Below are 5,887 nucleotides of genomic sequence, written 5' to 3'. Positions count from 1 at the left end.
CGTTTTAAAGAAGGGTTGTGCTTGTGTGATTTGTAAATTACACATGACTTTTCTCAGTCTTTCTGTCATTTATGTTTGAGCCCTTAAAGCAAGTTCAACCCAAGATCACCTCATGATTTTCAATACCGGTAACAAAAAAAAATCTTCATGTTGTTATATAGTATTTATAGATTTTATATACTTGGCGTAACATATGGTCCATTGTTCCAAAATGTAACAGCTGGTTTTAAGCTGGCTGGGGGGTTGTTTTTGACGTAATTAGTGAGAGAGACCAAACAGGACATCAGGTGATTTAAACCATTTACCCACAGTCATGAGAACGGCTTGTTAAACTGTTTCCCTGTTTTTCTCCACATGTAAAAACTCAGTTTTACAGTTTAATGCATCTCTGCTACGTCCCAAACGTCCGCTTCATTAATACAGCAAGCAGCTTTTCCGTTGTCTGGAATCAGAAATGCTTCAGATCATTTGCAGCATCCAACATCGTTTCACCAACAATATCCACTACCACATCACATTACTGGAAACAACACGTAAGATGAAATGAAGGCGAACGGCCGGTCGCCAGCGGCTGGTCCGCGGCACAGGCGAGCTGAAGAAGAAGAGGGTTAGGGTTAGGGGTCAGGGAAGCAGAGAGAGAAAATGCAAATGGGAGGTCGTCAGTAGGTCAGTCTCAGTGTCCCCAGGGTGAGACTGACTGAGGACCTCAGACGTCCATCCATCCGTCCGTCCAATCGGTCAAGTCAGGCAGTTCACTCCTTCGTTCATTCTTTTCTCCACTTTCACTGGAGTGGATAAATTCCTTTGGTGCTTTTCAATAAAAAGCTTTTCACTTTCATAATCGGCCTTGGTAAATTAGGAAGTCTTAGAGTCAGATTTGAAGCAGTAATTGGAAAACGATCCTTGTGGGATTTCCAGAATAATGATCAGTGGTTTGGGTACATGAATCTTCCCCTCTGCTTAAAAAGCTCTTTTGGGTTTATAATGCAAAGCTCTGTTTAGAAAATGCAGACAGTGAATGGGAACAGACATGGGAGCGCAGGCAGATGCGGCCTCTGTTTACGATGATGTTGTTAAGCTTTCGTGTTAACGACCGTCCATTGTGTTTGAACGCGTGGACACATGAGGCAACAGTTTGATCCCCAATATCGGTTTTGGTCAACAATACGCTCTCGTCTCCATGACTCATACGTCGCCGCAGAACAGAGAGCACGATGGAGATTTTGGGTGGGTAATTGGAGCCTTTCTTTGGTCTACCCACACCATTTAGTCTGACAGTATCCCCATGGTTCTCTGATTAATATCAAAGTCCTCCTCAGTGGATATGCCTCACTAAATCAGCCCCTTTTTCCAAAAGACTTTTTTTTTTTCTTTTCTTCTTTTGCCTTCACTGATTTAGGGAAAAAGTGTTGCTTTGACAAACATGCTGAGCTCAGTCCTGAACTTTATTTACGTGAATGAAACATGGCTCTCTGATTCCTTTGTCTTTCCTTTTTTGGTTTTGATGGGAAACATTTTCCGACAGACCACTGTTCAGTATGAAGATTGCTAAGGGGCTAACGCTGCACATGTGTGAGTGCTGGTAGCACTTAGCTGGCGTGTTCATTTCTCTCCCTGAGCCATTCCATCTCCATAATGATTTTCTCATGTTGCCTGGAAAGAGATGACTGAACCTCCATAACGGTTTGTGCTCTTATTGGATCTCACTCTCCCTTGTGTCCAGGCTTTGACCTCTGAGTTCTTCACTCCAAAAACGCTTTACTCCCCCCCCCCCCCCCCCCCCAAGGTTTCAAAACTGGCTTAGGATGAAAGCTTTGGAGAAGGAATTCAGTGACCTAACTTTGGCATGAGGCTACAACCAAAAGCTTGGCCACCGTCCACATTTTCGTACTCTTCCAAAACATCCTGCAAATTTTCCTGCTGCAAGACGAGATGTTTCTTTTCTTAGCAAAAGGCACTGTCTGTGTTGAAACGAGTAGCTTTTCGGGAGGCGACTACTGTTTGCTCGGTACATTGTGGACAGTTCTTGCAATTTGCCTCATTTCTGTTAAATTCATTCAAGGAGGCGATGGGAATAGCGATAAAGTGGATGGAATGCTGTTTCCATGGCAGCGTAACAATCTCTGCTGCAAATAGGTGGAAACACCAAAGAGTGAAACCTGAAGGTTAGCAGCTGGAAGCTTTTAACTTAGTTTGTGTATGTTCGCGGGGGTGACGTCACAACCCCTCAAAGATTGTGGAAAACACATTCACCCGTTTTCTCTTAGAGCTCCCCTCCACACACACACACACACACACACACACACATGCCGATTCTCTCTCTGTCTCTTTCTGAGTCATCCGTCCATGCTTTGAGCTAAATTTTGTTGACATTTCCAAATGTGTAGGAGAGTTGTGGCTTTTTTTTTTCTTTCAGAAGTTTTGAGCCGGGCTGGCCTTCTGCTTGGTCTCTAACACATGCCCAAGACGGATGCATCAGAAATATATTAATAATGTCCTAATGAAGTTTAACGGCAGCCAGACTCATGGTCTGTGTAGAGGAACAAGAGAGATCTCATGGGACCACAGTCACTTTAGTTGTCTGGGACTTCATAAAAGAATAGATTTTGGAGGCTCCATCTCCCACATGCTTGAGTTGAGTCACGGTCTTATGAAAATCTTCCCAAAACAGCAGATACGATAAAAAAAATAAATAAACAGGGTATGATAAAAGGTTGACAGCACTAGGTCTGTTTACTCCCTGTGGAATTCTGCGGAATACTCCAGCCCTAAAAGTTGTACGCTTTTTCCTTATGTCTTTAGTATGGTGTAAGATTAGTTTTGTCTTTGGTTAAAGAAATAAGAATGTTAATTTTTTTGTCGCGGTTAAACTGTCACTACGCTGTTTGTTTCCCGACAGTATTATGATTCCGTGCTATGCATTTTGAACCAGTTTTCTGAAAACGAACAGTGTCACCTTGTTTTATATGCATATTTATATTCCTGAGCGGAGGCTCCATCAGTCATCGACAGTGAATATACAGCAGAACCGACTTAATGTCCCTTTCCATCCAGCTATATATCACACTCTCACAGCTCAGACTCCCTGAATGTGTGTCATAGCCACGCCCGTTGCCGTGGGGACCTAGAAGAAGGCCAACTTATATTAAACTGGTGGGAGCAAAGGCAGCGAGAGCAGAAGAAGGTTTCCACAGATACCTTTGGCCTAAGCCAAAGGAACCTGCAGAGGAACCTTAAATGGTTGGGCCTTTGCAGATGTTAATCCAGGGGAACAGACATTTTTGTGGCTATTTGGTGTATGATTTGACTTGACCCCGGGACATCAATCACATCTGTGTGTTCAGCTGCAGTTTGAAAAGAGTGATTCGATGTGCCAGTCTTTCCTGTACGCCAGTGACTGTAAATGTAGTCTGGTGCTGAATGGGTTTTTTTGTTGTTTTTTTTGTTAGACAGAGGAATGAGACAGTTGGAGAAAAACGGCCCAGACCGCGTCTGTCCTCCGCCACCCATTTGGCACGGGAAATTCCCCCCCGCTCCGTCTCACACAACGAACAAGAGCAAAGTGTGAAACCTTATCCCCTCGAGGCACCGAAGCATTTCACCAGACACATACATTTCTCATTATCTTTCATAGCTTGTGTGAAGGCAGGAAAAAGAAAGTATTTTCTAGAGCATAAACAGGAGTCAAATCCCCTCAGAAGAGGCACTGTAGAAATCATTGATCAGATTATTTCTCCCTTTTCTCCATTGTTATGACTTTGGAACTTGCCATAACATTTTTTTTTTTGCTCTTGCTGTTGTCTGCCTTTAGATCACTTAGCTGTGGGTTTAATATTTTGACTGGTACAAAGGAAAATACAGGACTGGCTTTAATATTTTGACATGGTAGATCGGCGCAAAAGGAAAACACAGGATAAGGCTGTTGGAAAGCACCGATGAAAAGCATTAGCAAACGCCAAAGATGAAAAGCCACTCATGAATCTCACAGGCTGAGCCAGAGAAGGCAGTGTGCCTCGCTGTCCATTCAGAGCAAAGTCTCTGCCTCGCTGTCCATTCAGAGCAAATGGAGAGTCAGGAAAAGGGTCCTCAGAAGCCGAGAATGCAGCAAAAAAAAAAAAAAGAGGAAAAAAAAATCCATCACTCGGCTTCAAAGAAAGTTCAACCTGCTAAGTCATGAAAAGGTCACACTCCACTAACACCCAGATTATACACTGTTTTTTTTTTGTCAGTCTGCATTGAGAAAAAAAGGATGGTTAAAAAGAACCACTGAAGGTGACAACAAGGTCTTTTTCCCAATGTCACGACTTTCAGATGTGTCTTTTCTCTGGTTATGTCTCCATCGTAAACAACTGACTGGCCTTTAACTTATTTTTTTATCTGTTCCACCTTACGTAAACTCTGGGAAAAAAAGGATGGGCTCTCACCAAGTCTATCTCAGCATATCTCTCTATATATCTCTCCCTCCCACACGATGTGTGTGTGTATATATATATATATATATATATATAAACTCACACACATACATTGTATGTGTATAAGTATATGTCTATACACCACTGGCGGCTGGTGGTTGTGAAAGTAGGGGAGGAAGGAAGGTTGGCTTGGTGAAGTTTGGTGATGATGGTGTTGGTGATGGTGTTGGTGGCGATGGTGATGGTGATGGTGGTGTTGATGATGGTGATGGTGTTGGTGATGCTGGCGTTGGTGATGGTGATGGTGGTGGTGGTGTTGGTGATGATGGTGTTGGTGTTGTTGATGGTGGTGGTGGTGATGGTAGTGTTGGTGGTGGTGTTGATGGTGTTGGTAGTGGTGGTGGTGTTGGTGATGGTGATGGTGTTGGTGGTGGTGGTGATGGTGTTGTTGGTGGTGATGGTGATGGTGTTGGTGGTGGTGGTGGTGGTGGTGTTGGTGATGGTGATGGTGTTGGTGGTGGTGGTGGTTATGGTGTTGTTGGTGGTGATGGTGGTGGTGGTGATGGTGTTGGTGGTGGTAGTGTTGATGGTGGTGATGGTAGTGTTGGTGGTGGTGTTGGTGATGGTGATGGTGTTGGTGGTGATGGTGGTGGTGGTGATGGTGGTGTTGGTGATGGTGATGGTGTTGGTGGTGGTGGTGTTGGTGATGGTGGTGTTGGTGATGGTGTTGGTGGTGGTGGTGGTGATGGTGTTGGTGGTGATGGTGGTGGTGGTGATGGTGTTGGTGGTGGTAGTGTTGATGGTGGTGATGGTAGTGTTGGTGGTGGTGTTGGTGATGGTGATGGTGATGGTGTTGGTGGTGATGGTGGTGGTGGTGGTGTTGGTGTTGGTGGTGATGGTGGTGCTGGTGTTGGTGGTGAGGTCAGAGTGCAAATTATACACTGACAATCAGGGGGGTCAGCTTTTCCTCCAGGGCTATATAACATAGGATATATAAATGTTTCAACCCCCCTGAACTGTTGTTTTTCTTACCTCTTTAGGGGGGTCCAAGTCTTAATTAGGGAGGTCAGACCCCCCCCCCCCCCCCTATAATTCGAACCATGAATGGAGTGTTGGTGAGGGCATAGACAGGCATGTAAAACCCAGACACATTTAAAGAAGCAGTAAGGAGTTCTGGTCTAAAACGAGCGAGCTAACTACCTAAAAGACATGCAAACAACAACAACAGCAGAGTAAGCGCTGATAAAAGCTTGCTGGTGTTCTAACTGGTGTGTTTTGGGATATACTTGGCAATGTTGTGCTGTGAAAGCTGTTCTTACATTTTCAAGGGGTGGTCTGACCACAGATTTACGTGAGCATAGCCTGGGTGGCTATGAGGAATGACAGTTGTGTTCTGTCCTGTACATGACCATATACTGTAAAAATGAATTTGAAGACGACACCAAAACTAGTTGCCAATAAATATATGTCTAAAT

Source organism: Chanos chanos, chromosome 8, assembly GCF_902362185.1.
Source record: "Chanos chanos chromosome 8, fChaCha1.1, whole genome shotgun sequence".
In the NCBI taxonomy this organism is placed as follows: Eukaryota; Metazoa; Chordata; class Actinopteri; order Gonorynchiformes; family Chanidae; genus Chanos; species Chanos chanos.
This window is presented reverse-complemented; position numbering follows the sequence as displayed.